Source organism: Bos grunniens, chromosome 4, assembly GCF_055505025.1.
Source record: "Bos grunniens cultivar Pamir isolate PY7600 chromosome 4, Bosgru_T2T1.0, whole genome shotgun sequence".
NCBI lineage: Eukaryota > Metazoa > Chordata > Mammalia > Artiodactyla > Bovidae > Bos > Bos grunniens.
The window spans coordinates 7,135,282-7,150,815 of record NC_141168.1 but is presented as its reverse complement, the minus strand read 5'-3'; the positions used below and the strand labels follow the sequence as shown (position 1 = coordinate 7,150,815).

The 15,534-nt window shown below is 43.0% G+C and overlaps 1 pseudogene; it reads right to left on the bottom strand.

Moving 5' to 3' along the window:
* Window positions 1-12,527: 12,527 nt before the first annotated feature.
* Window positions 12,528-13,682, bottom strand: LOC147373472 (syncytin-1-like; annotated as a pseudogene).
* Between the last annotated feature and the right edge of the window lie 1,852 nt (window positions 13,683-15,534).

Sequence of the window (15,534 nt, the reverse complement as noted above, 5' to 3'; positions counted from 1 at the left end):
CCTTCCAAGGAGTAAGCATCTTTTAATTTCATGTCTGCAATCACCATCTGCAGTGATTTTGGAGCTGAAAAAAATAAAGTCTGACACTGTTTCCACTGTTTCCCCATCTATTTCCCATGAAGTGATGGGACCAGATGCCATGATCTTCGTTTTCTGAATGTTGAGTTTAAGCCAACTTTTTCACTCTCCACTTTCACTTTCATCGAGAGGCTTTTTAGTTCCTGTCCACTTTCTTCCATAAGGGTGATGTCATCTGCATATCTGGGGTTATTGATATTTCTCCTGGCAATCTTGATTCCAGCTTGTGTTTCTTCCCGTCCAACATTTCTCATGATGTACTCTGCATATAAGTTAAACAAGCAGGGTGACAATATACAGCTTTGACGTACTCCTTTTCCTATTTGGAACCAGTCTGTTGTTCCGTGTCCAGTTCTAACTGTTGCTTCCTGACCTGCATACATATTTCTCAAGAGGCAGGTCAGGTGGTCTGGTATTCCCATCTCATGAAGAATTTTCCACAGTTTGTTGTGATCCACACAGTCAAAGGCTTTGGCATAGTCAATCAAGCAGAAATAGATGTTTTTCTAGAACTCTCTTGCTTTTTCCATGATCCAGCGGATGTTGGCAATTTGATCTCTGGTTCCTCTGCCTTTTCTAAAACCAGCTTGAACATCAGAAAGTACCCGGTTCATGTATTGTTGAAGCCTGGCTTGGAGAATTTTGAGCATTATTTTACTAGCATGTGAGATGAGTGTAATTGTGCGGTAGTTTGAGCATTCTTTGGCATTGCCTTTCTTTGGAATTGGAATGAAAACTGACCTTTTCTAGTCCTGTGGCCACTGCTGAGTTTTCCAAATTTGCTGGCATATTGAGTGTGACACTTTCACAGCATCATCTTTCAGGATTTGAAATAGCTCAACTGGAATTCCATCACCTCCACTAGCTTTGTTCATAGTGATGCTTTCTAAGGCCCACTTGACTTCACATTCCAGGATGTCTGGCTCTAGGTCAGTGATCACATCATCGTGATTATCAGGGTCATGAAGATATTTTTTGTACAGTTCTTCTGTGTATTTTTTCCACCTCTTCTTAATATCTTCTACTTCTGTTAGGTCCACACCATTTCTGTCCTTTATCGAGCCCATCTTTGCATGAAATGTTCCCTTGGTATCTCTAATTTTCTTGAAGAGATCTCTAGTCTTTCCTATTCTGTTGTTTTCCTCTATTTCTTTGCATTGATCACTGAGGAAGGCTTTCTTATCTCTTCTTGCTATTCTTTGGAACTCTGCATTCAGATGCTTATATCTTTCCTTTTCTCCAGTCCCATCACTTCATGGCAAATAGATGGGGAAACAATGGAAACAGTGACAGACTTTATTTTTCTGGGCTCCAAAATTACTGCAGATGGTGCCTGAAGCCATGAAATTAAAAGACACTTGCTCCTTGGAAGAAAAGCTATAACCAACCTAGACAGCTTATTAAAAAGCAGAGACATTACTTTGCTGACAAAGGTCTGTCTAGTCAAAGCTATGGTTTTTCCAGTAGTCATGTATGGATGTGAGAGTTGGACTATAAAGAAAGCTGAGCGCCGAAGAATTGATGCTTTTGAACTGTGGTATTGGAGAAGACTCTTTTTTTTTTTTAATTTAAATTTATTTATTTTAATTAGAGGCTAATTACTTTACAATATTGTGTTGGTTTCGCCATACATCAATATGAGTCCACCACGGGTGTACACGTGTTCCCAATCCTGAACCCCCCTCCCACCTCCCTTCCCATACCATCCCTCTGGGTCATCCCAGTGCACCAGCCCTAAGCTTCCTGTATCCTGCATCCAACCTGGACTGGCAATTCGTTTCATATATGGTATTATACATGTTTCAATGCCATTCTCCCAAATCATCCCGCCCCCTCCCACAGAGTTCAAAACACTGTTCTATACATCTGTGTCTCTTTTGCTGTCTCACATACAGGGTTATCGTTACCATCTTTCTAAATTCCATATATATGCGTTAGTACACTGTATTGGTGTTTTTCTTTCTGGCTTACTTCACTCTGTATAATTGGCTCCAGTTTCATCCACCTCAGTAGAACTGATTCAAATGTATTCTTTTTAATGGCTGAGTAATACTCCATTGTGTATATGTACCACTGCTTTCTTATCCATTCATCTGCTGACAGACATCTAGGTTGCTTCCATGTCCTGGCTATTATAAAACAGTGCTGTGATGAACATTGGGGTACACATGTCTCTTTCAATTCTGGTTTCCTCAGTGTGTATGCCCAGCAGTGGGATTGCTGGGTCATAACGCAGTTCTATTTCCAGTTTTTTAAGGAATCTCCACACTGTTCTCCATAGTGACTGTACTAGTTTGCATTCCCACCAACAGTGTAAGAGGGTTCCCTTTTCTCCACATCCTTTCCAGCATTTATTGCCTGTAGACTTTTGGATCACAGCCATTCTGACTGGCATGAAATGGTACCTCATTGTGGTTTTGATTTGCATTTCTCTGATAATGAGTGATATTGAGCATCTTTTCATGTGTTTGTTAGCCATCTGTATGTCTTCTTTGGAGAAATGTCTGTTTAGATCTTTGGCCTATTTTTTGATTGGGTTTTTTATTTTTCTGGAATTGAGCTGCAGGGGTTGCTTGTATATTTTTGAGATTAGTTCTTTGTCAGTTGCTTCATTTGCTAATATTTTCTCCCATTCTGAAGGCTGTCTTTTCACTTTGCTTATAGTTTCTTTTGTTGTGCAGAAGCTTTTAATTTTAATTAGATCCATTTGTTTATTTTTGCTTTTATTTCCAATATTCTGGGAAGTGGGTCATAGAGGATCCTGCTGTGATGTATGTCGGAGAGTGTTTTGCCTATGTTCTCCTGTAGGAGTTTTATAGTTTCTGGTCTTACGTTTAGATCTTTAATCCATTTTGAGTTTATTTTTGTGTATGGTGTTAGAAAGTGTTCTAGTTTCATTCTTTTACAAGTGGTTGACGAGTTTTCCCAGCACCACTTGTTAAAGAGATTGTCTTTTCTCCATTGTATATTCTTGCCTCCTTTGTCAAAGATAAGATGTCCATAGGTGCATGGGTTTATCTCTGGGTTTTCTATTTTGTTCCACTGATCTATATTTCTGTCTTTGTGCCAGTACCATACTGTCTTGATGACTGTGTGGAGAAAACTCTTGAGAGTCACTTGGACTGCAAGGAGATCCAGTTAATCCTAAAGGAACTCAGTCTTGAATATTCATTGGAAGGACTGATGCTGAAGCAGACACTCTAATACTCTGGCCACCTGACATGAAGAACTGACTCATTGGAAAAGACCCTGATACTGGGAAAGATTGAAAGCCAGAGGAGAAGTGGATGACAGAGGATGAGATGGTTGGATGGCATCACTGACTCAATGGACATGAGTTTGAGCAAGCTCTGGGTGTTGGTGATGGACAGGGATGCCTGGTGTGCTACAGTCCATGGGTTTGCAAAGAGTTGGACACAACTGAGAGAATGAACAGAATTGGACTGGGCTCTCTTCCATTTCCAGGAGAAGGAGGACTCCTAACTGTGGTTTCTGTTATGTCTCCACTTCATCTTTACTAGGGAGTCCTAGGATATTGCTAACAATATGGTGTTTTGCTTTATTAGATTCAATTCTTTGTGCGTATACTTTTCCTTCAGAATCCTGAAGAGGAGAAGGGTCTTTGGCACCCTGGATCTAGCTGGTAATACTTGGAGCAGAGGAAATGCTTTGAAAAATTTTGAAGCCACTGTCCCTTGCTTTGTCAAAAACAAGATATTTGCTCCAGTGTAATCACTTCCAAATCACTGTTGAGGACCAGCCGCATTGGCAATGCCAGGGAAATGTTAGGAGTGCAAATTCTCAGGTCTACTCACTCAGTAACTTTGTATGTTAACAAGTCTTCCAGGTGACTCGGATGCATGCTAATGCTTCCCAAAATATGGAAAAATCTGAATGATCAGATTGCAATATTTTTAAAAATATTAATCGATTTTTTTTTCAAAAGATGATGGCCTTGTCAACCAATGGATTGTCCACATCCTATCACTTCTCCAATTTTCCGAAAAAGGTGTAGTCACTAGACACTAACATTTTACACAGTAGTTCAGTTCAGTTCAGTCGCTCAGTCATGTCCGACTCTTTGCGACCCCATGAATCGCAGCACACCTGGCCTCCCTGTCCATCACTAACTCCCAGAGTTCACCCAGACTCACGTCCATCAAGTCAGTGATGCCATCCAGCCATCTCATCCTCTGTCATCCCCTTCTCCTCCTGCCCCCAATCCCTCCCAGCATCAGAGTCTTTTCCAATGAGTCAACTATTCGCATGAGGTGGCCAAAGTACTGGAGTTTCAGCTTTAGCATCATTCCTTCCAAAGAAATCCCAGGGCTGATCTCCTTCAGAATGGACTGGTTGGATCTCCTTGCAGTTCAAGGGTAGAAGTCCAGCTAATTAGAGTTGAGAACAGTCACTCCCCTTCTAGGGGAAAGGAAACAGGAAGGCAGAGGAATAAGCAATCACATATGGTCCTAAACTTTTCTCCCCAGCTTCAGGAAACAAGAGGTATATGTATTAGATAGCAAAGTTCTGGTCAGTTCTTGCATTGTGGTCTGGGGGGTGCCGTCTGGAAAAAACTTTTCAAACATGGATTTCCCTTATGTGGTCCTTGTTTCAAAGATGGAAATACTTTCCCTTTCTATTTACTTTAGTGGCTCTTCAGTAATTTCTAGTATTTGTTCTTTGTTCACTTCAGTTGAGTTCAGTTCAGTCACTCAGTTGTGTCCAACTCTTTGTGACCCCACGACTGCAGCGTGCCAGGCCTCCCTGTCCATCACCAACTCCCAGAGTTTACCCAAACTCATGTCCACTGAGTTGGTGATGCCATCCAACCATCTCATTCTCTGTCCTCCCCTTCTCCTCCTGCCCTCAATCTTTTCCAGCATCAGGGTCTTTTCAAATGAGTCAGCCCTTCACTTCAGATGGCCAAAGTATTGGAGTTTCAGCTTCAACATCAGTCTTTCTAGTGAACACCCAGGACCGATCTCCTTTAGGATGGACCAGTTTGATATCCTTGCAGTCCAAGGGACTCTCAAGAGTTTTCTCCAACACCACAGTTCAAAAGCATCAATTGTTTGGCGCTCAGCTTTCTTTACAGCCCAACTCTCACATCCATGCATGAGTACTGGAAAAACCAAAGCCTTGACTAGACGGACCTTTGTCAGCAAAGCAATGTCTCTGCTTTTGAATATGCTATCTAGGTTGGTCATAACTTTCCTTCCAAAGAGCAAGTGTCTTTTAATTTCACGGCTGCAGTCATCATCTGCAGTGATTTTGGATCCCAGAAAAATAAAGTCTGACACTGTTTCCACTGTTTCCCCATTTATTTGCCATGAAGTGATGAGACCGGATGCCATGATCTTCATTTTCTGAATGTTGAGTTTTAAGCCAACTTTTTCACTCTCCTCTTTCACTTTCATCAAGAGGCTTTTTAGTTCCTCTTCACTTTCTGCCATAAGGGTGTTGTCATCTGCATATCTGAGGTTATTGATATTTCTCCCAGCAAACTTAATTCCAGCTTGTGCTTCATCCAGCCCAGCATTTCTCATGATGTACTCTGCATATGAGTTAAATAAGCAGGGTGACAATATACAGCTTTGACGTACTCCTTTTCCTATTTGGAACCAGTCTGTTGTTCCATGTCCAGTTCTAACTGTTGCTTCCTGACCTGCATACAGATTTCTCAAGAGGCAGGTCAGATGCTCTGGTATTCCTATCTCATGAAGAATTTTCCACAGTTTATTGTGATCCACACAGTCAAAGGCTTTGGCATAGTCAATAAAGCAGAAATAGATGTTTTTCTAGAACTCTCTTGCTTTTTCCATGATCCAGCAGATGTTGGCAATTTGATCCCTGGTTCCTCTGCCTTTTCTAAAACCAGCCTGAACATCTGGAAGTTCACGGTTCATGTATTGCTGAAGCCTGGCTTGGAGAATTTTGAGCCTTACTTTACCAGCATGTGAGATGCAGTTTATTCCAAAGTTTACCTGCAGGATATTTAATATGTTACAAGACTGTGTTTTTTGGAACCAGACTTGGGCACTGAGGTTCTATTTTCTTGTTCTTTCCTTGGTTCATGTGTAGAATGAGGAAGAGTTTAGGACTGTAGGAAAGTTTGGTTGGGAATCGTCAAAATAATTCACCATACCGTTGAGAATGAGGTCTCTCTAGGGCGAGATGTGTACAGCAAATTCACCCCAGCTCATAGGACAGGTGCTGCTAGTCATCAGCTCACTAGCATTTGTCCCTCCTCATTACTAACAAAACTACAATTTTTCTTGTCACAGCAATGTACCCACATGAAATGCTGAGGTGTACTGTGTTTCTCATAGCTGGGGTAAGCATATGACCAAGAGGTGGTAGAAGAAGCCCTGTGGGTTGGCTTTGCTTTTGCAGTAGAAGTGTCATCCTGTCTTCCTTCTTGTGTCTGTGTTCTTTCTGCCTGCAGTTCTGACATAAGGCTGAAGCTGAAGCAGCCATCTTGCCACTCTGAGGACAAAAGATACCAGAATGGGTGGAAGAAAAAAATCAAGTTCTTTGGATAGTTACATCAGCTCTGGAGTACCAGCTGTAAACTCCTTGTATCAAAATTGAACCTTTGTTAAACTACTTTGGTGAAGTTGTATTTTCTGCAACCACATGAAATATCACCCTCTAGCTGATATTCCAGGGCTGAGTGAGAGCCACTGCCTGATCAGCCACAGAGAACATAGACCATCTGGAACTGTGGTCAAGTCAGTTGAGGAGCCCCTGGAGTGGGAAATCCACTCACTTGGTGCCTTTACACCAGCCTGTGAACTTTCTTGTTCAGGACCAGCAGGCCTTCAGAGGCTTGACAGACATGAGACATCGCCCAGCAAGTAGGGGAGACAGAGGCTGAGGCTGGAGACCCCATATGTACATGCATGTGTGTGTGTTCAGTTGTGTCTGACTCTTTGTGATTCTATGGACAGTAGCCCTCTGTTCATGGAACTTTCCAGGCAAGAATACTGAAGTGGGTTTCCACTTCCTTCCCCAGGGGATCTTCCCAACCCAGGGATCGAATCTGTACCTCCTGCATTGACAGGCAGATTCTTTACCACTGGCACCACCTGGGAAGCCTGGAGAATGCCATCTTTCTCCACAAACCAGTGTCCCATAAGGCATCCAAAGTCCATGGGAGGAAATAAATACAATGGTTGCAGAAACTGTCTGAGTCACCTACATGGAGAGTGAACACTATCTAAAGGGGCCATTTCTCCACACCCGCTCCCCCCCCCCCCCCCCCGGCAAATTCTTGACTGAATTTGTTACAGTATTTTTTCTGTTTTCTGTTTTGGTTTTTTGGCTGCAAGGCATGTGGGATATTTAGCTACCCAGGCAGGGGTCAAACCCGCACCACCTGCATTGGAAGGCAAAGTCTTAACCACTGGACCACCAGGGAAGTCCCTAAAGGGGTTCTTTAACACAGCAGATTGGACTGGTTTTTACACGAGAGCAGACATTTAATTATGTGTTTTCTCTGGAAATAATGGATAGGACCTAGGAAAGACAATGAAATTATAGACAATGTGAACATGTAACTTTTCTCTGTATTCCCTAAGCATAGTATATGTTTAATTTTGCCACAGAGGCCGTTTCCAGTGGATTCGAAATTGTTCCACAGGGAGTGACTGACTTATAGTCTCAGAGGACTCCTTTCTGTACACTTGTTCAAAACTTTAGGTCTGTAAAGGTAACTATTACCTCAAGAGGAATTAAATATAAACAACAGTTTCCCATCTCATTATCCTTTCTTCCAAATCCTACATCTACAATACAAAGCTTAAGAAAAGTTCAGTTCAATTCAGTTGCTCAGTCATGTCTGATTCTTTGTGATCCCATGGACTGTAGCACACCAGGCTTCCCTGTCCATCACCAACGCCTGAAGTTTGCTCAAACTCGTGTCCATCAAGTTGGTGATGCCATCCAACCATCTCACCCTCTGTCATCTCCTCTCCTCCTGCCTTCAATCTTTCCCAGCAACAGGGTCTGTACCAATGAGTCAGTTCTTCGCATCAAGTGGCCAAAGTATTGGAGTTTCAGCTTCAGCATCAGTCCTTCCAATGAATATTCAGGACTGATTTCCTTTAGAATTGACTGGTTTGATATCCTTTTAGTCCAAGGGACTCTCAAGAGTGTTCTCCAACACCACAGTTCAATAGCATCAATTCTTTGGCACTCAGCTTTTTTTATAGTCCAAATCTCACATCTTTACATGACTACTGGAAAAACCATAGCTTTGAGTAGATGGGCCTTTGTTGGCAAAATAATGTCTCTGCTTTTTAATATGCTGTATAGTTTGGTCATAGCTTTTCTTCCAAGGAGCCAGCATCTTTTAATTTCATGGCTGCAGTCACCACCTACAGTGATTTTGAAGCCCTCCAAAATAATGTCTATCACTGTTTCCATTGTTTCCTCATCTATTTGCCATGAAGTGATGGGACCAGATGCCATGATCTCAGTTTTCTTATTATTATTTATTTATTTATTTTTGGGTCCTCATATTCTTTTTATTTTTTTTAATTTATTTATTTTAATTGGAGGCTAATTACTTTACAATATTGTAGTGGTTTTTGCTATACATTGACATGAATCAGCCATGGGTGTACATATGTTCCCCATCCTGAACCCCCCTCCCACCTCCCTCCCCATTCATTCCCTCAGGGTCATCCCAGTGCACCAGCGCTGGGCACCCTGTCTCATGCATCACACGTGGACTGGTAATCTGTTTCACATATGATAATATACATGTTTCAATGCTATCCTCTCAAATCATCCCACCCTTGCCTTCTCCCACAGAGTCCAAAAGATTGTTCTATACATCTGTGTCTCTTTCGCTGTCTCACATACAGGGTTATCATTACCATCTTTCTAAATTCCATATATATGTGTTAGTATACTGTATTGGTGTTTTTCTTTCTGACTTACTTCACTCTGTATAATAGGCTCCAGTTTCATCCACCTCATTAGAACTGATTCAAAGGTATTCTTTTTAATGGCTGAGTAATATTCCATTGTGTATATGTACCACTACTTTCTTATCCATTTGTCTGCCAGTGGACATCCAGGTTGCTTCCATGTCCTGGCTATTATAAACAGTGCTGTGATGAACATTGGGGTACATGTGTCTCTTTCAATTCTGTTTTCCTTGGTGTGTATGCCTAGCAGTGGCACTGCTGGGTCATATGGCAGTTCTATTTCCAGTTTTTTAAGGAATCTCCACACTGGTCTCCATAGTGGCTGTACTAGTTTGCATTCCCACCAACAGTGTAAGAGGGTTCCCGTTTCTCCACATACTCTTAAGTTTTAAGCCAAGTTTTTCACTCTCTTCTTTCACTTTCATCAAGAAGCTATTTAGTTCCTCTTTGCTTTCTGCCATAAGGGTGGTGTCATCTGCATATCTGAGGTTATTGATATTTCTCCCAGAAATCAAGAAAGTGTATGCACCGCATAACATAGCATTGTGTTTATGAAGGAAAATCTACAAAAAGGTAAGGGGATATGGATTAACGGTCCTAAAAAATATAAGACTTTAATATACCATTTTCAGAAAAGACAAATCAAGTATACAAAAAATAAAGTAAGGAGACAGAAGAATAAATATAATGAAGAAAGTAGTTCTCTTGAATTTATAGAGAATACATTCTTTTTTGCATAATAGTGGAGAATACATCTTTTGGAGATAGATGCGCATAGAACAGTCACAAATACTGATCATATATTAATAAATATCAGCAAACATCAGTGAGTTGCATAAAGTAAAAATATGATAAACAATATTTTCTGATCATAATGAGATAAAACCAGAAATTACTTCTGGGAAAACGTGCTTCCATCTAGAAACTGAAACACATTGTATTAAACAACTCTTGTTGAAAACAAAAATACAAACTGAGCCTTTAGAATTTCTTAAAGATCACACTAATGAAAACATTAAATATCAGAAGCTGTAGGCTTCATTGGAAGAAGTGATCAGAGTAAAATGCATTGCACTAAAAACTTCTTCAATAAAATATAGAAGAAAGAAAGGGCTTCCCTGGTGGCTTAGCTAGTAAAGAATCTCCCTGTGATGTGAGAGACCTGGGTTCAATACCTGGGTTGGGAAGATGCCCTGGAGAAGGAAAAGGTTACCCACTTCAGTATTCTGGCCTGAACAATTCCATGGACTATACAGTCCATGGGGTTGCAAAGAATTGGACACAAGTGAGCTACTTTCACTTTCACTTTCAAAAGAAGGAAAATAAATTCTCACTTAAAAAAAAAAAACTGGAAAAAGTGAAGTAAGGTAAATTAAAAGTAAGTAGAAGTACAAAAGACAAAACTTAAAGAAATAGAGAATAGATGCCAACACCACCATTAAGAATGTGATACCTCATGACCAAAAAGGATAGAAAACAAAGAGGCTGGTTGAATATTGGGAAATCTGTTAATGTCATTCATTCAATTATTTTCACAGATAATTTTTTAAAAGTCTTTAATAAAATTCAATGGCCATTCATGATAAAAAAATTAAAAAAAAAACCAAGAAAATAGTGATTGAGGAATACTTGCTTAATTTGATTACACACACACACACACACACACACACACACACAAATACTTGTAATACCCTGCTGTAGTTCAGCCGCTATCTCACTTGCTTAATTGGTAAACACTCAAAGTGGGTTCAATCCCTGGGTCTGGAAGATCCTTTGGAGTAGGAAATGACAACCCACCCAAGTGTGCTTGCCTGGAAAATTCCATGGACAGAGGAGCCTGGTGGGTTGCAGTCCATAGGGTTTCAAGAGTCTGACACAACTGAGCAGACACGCACGCGTGCACAAATGAAGACATTTCCAGGAAGAAAGCAAGCGTTCCCACCCACTACTATTCAACGCTATAATGGAGGTTTTAGCAAACAATGAGCAATCAATTAGGGGTGTAAGAATACATGGAGCCATGCATGGCCCTGTGGGGCTCCTGGGCCCAAGGCCTTTGTGTCCCCTCTTTCTCTGATCACAGGAAACAGCCTTCACTCAGCCTCCATGACCTTCCTTGAGCTCCAGTGGGCAGATTCAAACAGTTGTCAATTAGGGAAGGAAGGAATTGGGAAACCAGAGAAATAGTCAAGAGGAGCATTGGGGTAAGGTCTTGCTTCCCCATCAAAGGATACACCCAATAAGGCTTTGCGCTTGTTTACAGATACTGAAACCCCTCCTGGTGGCAGAAGTTAATGATTAACCATGGTATGCTCCCCACAGCGTGTAGACCCTAGACCAGTTGGACCAGAAGGACGATGATGCTGACTCTTGCCTCACCACCAACCCACCAGAAGATTGTCCAAGAGCTGATCACGCCGTCTTTGGACAATAAAAGTTCTCACTGTCTTCCCCAAGTGGGGATAGAGGACTTTGAGGGCATGAGCCCACTGTGTCCCCTTTTGCTTGGCAAAGCAATGAAACTCTCCTTTTCTACCCAAAACTCTGTCTCCAAGATTTGACTCAGCATTGGTGGACAGAGAAGCTGAGCCTTCTGTGGTGACCCAAGGACAACAGAGTAGATAAAACCAAGGCAGGTCTTGGAATGCAGGAACAGAAAAACAAGACCCTGATCATCCTTCCTTCTCCCATGTGGTAACTATTAATGGATTTCAGGTCCTCCTGAGCAGTATAACCTGTCTCCCCTCCTACCCCATAGGGAGAAGGCATTTGCCTTACTCTTTCCCCCCATCTAGTATACGTGACTCACCCAGTCAGCAAATGACCCGCAAAACCCCTATCCCACCCCTTGCACTCTGGGTATAAAAGCAGACTAAGGACCCCTGTTTAACATCAGTTCTCCCTCGAGGTGGCCTGCTGTTCTAACAGCGTCTCCCACTCTAATAAACTTTATTTCCCTCTCATTCTGTCTCATGTCTGAAAATTCTTGTCCAACCTGTGCCCAGACCATGGCACCTTCTGCATCATAAGTGAAGGAGAAGTGAGAAGCTGGGATACATGTAAGGTATAGTTCGGGCCGATGCAGAAAGAGGAAAGACGACCTCAACAGAAATAGTTTACCTTTATTCAGGCAAGGAGGGGAGAGAGTCGGCCTAACGACCAGGCTGAGCACGGAGAGGGATCAGGGAGGCTCCATATGTATAGGGAGGTTTGTGGAAGCGATAAGGAAAACATTAATCAGACAGGATGTTTTGGGTATTCTTTAGTTGAGATGGCATTTGTACTTGGGCAGGGGGTGATTAGTCTTCTGGGCAGGTGTAGGCAGTGCAAGGTTTCTGGACAGGGGGTGATAAATCTTCTGGGCAGGTGTAGGGGTGGAAGGTTTCTGGACAGGGGGTAATAAGTCCCAGATAGATGCAACCGGCCTGGAGCATCAGGGCGGGACCTAAATTCTGTTTTATTTTCTCCGAAGTACGATGATTCAGCAAGGGCCTTTGAAACTTGTTTTCTTTTCTAGGCCCAAAAGACTCCTTCATTCCAGACGCTGAAATCATAAAAAAAAAAAAAATGGGGAAAAGGGCGCCGTATCTCTCTGGCTACTTCCTGCTGGATAGGGGCAATGATTTGGGGTCTGGAATGGAGGATTGTCTTAGGGCCCAGGGTTTTTCTGAGCTTGGGGTGAGGCTCTTAAGAAGAAGAATGGTATTGACCTGAAATTGAGAGATGATCTGAATCCGTTCTTGGAGAAACCTTTGAAAGAGATTGAAGAGACAGGGTCCAAATAAAAGGAATAGAATGATAAGTACCAGTGGTCCCAGGAAAGGGAGCAACCAAGGGAGGACCTGTTGGAATAGGTTTTGGGGACTGTAAAGGTTTTGTAACTCTTTTATGCTGCATTCAATTCTGTCTCTAAGTTCTTTGACTCTGCCCTGGACTATGCCCATTTTATTAACAAAATAGCAGCAGTCCTCTCCTAGGAAAAGGCAGGCCCCTCCCTTTTCTGTGGTTAGAAGGTCCAGGGCTTGCCTATTTTGTAGGGCCACAGAGGCTAATGAGTTAATTTGTTTTGGGATTGAAACGAAGGACTCCACTACCTGCTCCGTGTCTTCATTAAGTTCTTGGGACAGCTTGTAGTAGAAATAGACAGAGGTCGAGAGGCCTCCAAGCCTGGTGCCTAGGGCTGCTGCTATGCCAGTCCCGATCAGGAGGGGGGCTATGACAGCTCGTCTTTTCCTGTGGCAAAGTTCGCCTTAGGGGTAGACTATTTGTTCTACCTCTTCTTTGAGGAATGTTAGACCGGGGTCAGGAAGACCAAGATGCAAGGTCCAGCGGGGTCCAAGGGGAGACATGAATATGCATAGGTCCCGCAGAGAATGAAGATTCCCAGATTGGTGCAATTATTTGTGCTGTTCCAGAGGACCCCAGTGGAACAGAAGGAGGGAGCAGAGTTTGTAAGATCAGTGTAGTTGGGACTAGAGTAGTTAATACAGGTTAGGTTTGAAGAGGTTGAGAGTAGGACATTGTCAGAGACTGGCCCAATGAGTTGTGTAGTTTTTTGTTGGGAAGGGGAAGTATAGTTGCCCTATAACAGCCAGGTTGAAGGTAAAGGAATTGCTATGTGTGGTGAGGGAGACAGTGACATGCATATCCAACACTGGGATATGTGTTGTGTGTATTGGAAGAATTGGAAGGAAGAGTTTAGAAGGTGGGTAAGGTGTTGGTTGCCAGAGGGAGGTTTTAGGAGAGGCCATAATTGGGAAAGAAGGTCTAGGCATTTATATGTCTCAGGGGTCACCTGTAACCAGGAAATTATATTCTTTATGACTTGTTCTTGTTTCTTTTCCCGATTTTGATCTAGTACCCCGCCCCCGTCTGAGTACCCCCAGTGGGTAATGGGATAGAAACATATGTTTCTTCCATTTGGCTTATGGCAGGTACTCATGTAACTCCCTTTCTTTTGTACTTTAACAGTGAGTAGGGATTTGGACTTCCCACACCCGAGGTTCATGGTGCATGGTTTTGGAGCTGTATTATAACATGAGGAATGTACATAGGAATAAATGTCACAGCAGGGGCAGGGAGTAGCCAGAAGGCTGGGGAGTGCAGCAAAGATAAGGAACAGAGGAGTCATGGAGCTGTTAGTTAGGCAGTGCAGAGGAAATAGCACCCTAGGAGTAGAACACAACTAGCAATGTAGGCAATACCCAAGGAAAGACGAAGGATAGGTGGCCAGTCCTGAGGGGAGACAGTTCCTAGGCCTATAGCAAGGATTAAGATTAAGAGTACTATTATAGTTAGAGAAACAGGGAGAGGCTAGTCAGGGCGAGGGGAAAAAGGCCCCAAGTTGGTGGTTGTTTGAATCTGAGGGAGAACAGTGTTCATTAGGATGTAGAATGATGTAGAGAATGAGAGTAAAGAAATCAATTTCGTCTAGAGTCAGGTTGTAGGAGGTTCCCTGGAGCCACAGTTGAGACGCCAGTGTAGTCAGATCTTTGAAGGAGGGTCTGTCAGGGCACTGGTCCAGAGGTCTTGTAGTAGTTGGGTCAGGAACAGTTGTAGGTTGAAGAGAGTCCAGGTCATTCAGTGTCCTCTCGGATGGTTGACAGAGGTTGTCGCTGGGTGAATTTTAAGGAGGTGTGTCCTGTGAGGGAGACCTGATAGGGGTCAGTTAAGGAGGGCAGCACAGGATCGGAGGTGACCCGTTTCAGGCAAGACAGGTGTACCCAGGAGGTGACCTTCTCGAGTTTTGCTGCAGTTGGAGTAAGGAGGATGATTTTGAATGGTCCCTGCTACTTTGGGGTTAGGTCACTCTGGGGATTATCAGACAGATAGACCATGTCCCCAGTTTGTAAAGGGGGCAGGGAGGCTTGGGGGTCAGGGGCAGGCAAGTTGTGGTTTACATATTTCCAGAGGGCATTGCGGAGTTCCACCAGCAGAAGGGAGTGTAAGAAGCTTGGTATGGGAGGAGGTTCAAGGGGGCGTCCAGGAGGGAGCGTGGGCCTTCCATACATCACCTCAAAGGGGCTGGGCCCAGGGGCTTTCTGGGCAAAGCCCATATTCTGAAGAGAACAATTGGCAAAAGTTTAGTCCAATCCAGATGTACTTTGAGGGTTAGTTTGGTAAGTGTTTCTTTGATTATTCTATTCATCCTTTCTACCTTTCCTGAGGACTGGGGATGGTATGGAATGTGAACTTTCCAGGGTATCTGTAAGAATTGGACAGGTTGTTGGGTGACCTTGGATGTAAATTCCAGGCCATTATCAGACCGTAGGCATGAAGGCAGGCCAAACCTGGGATAATTTCTGTGAGGAGGATTTGGGCCATGGTATGGGCTCTTTTGTTTGTAGTGGGAAATGCTTCTACCCATCCCGAAAAGGTGTCCACGAGGACCAGGAGGTATCTGACTCTCCCGACCGGGGGCATATGAGTAAAGTCATCTGCCAATCCTGTGCTGGGAGCCTGCCTCACATTTGATGGGTTGGAAAGGATGTCAGTTTAAGGTTGGAATTGGGGTTAGTAC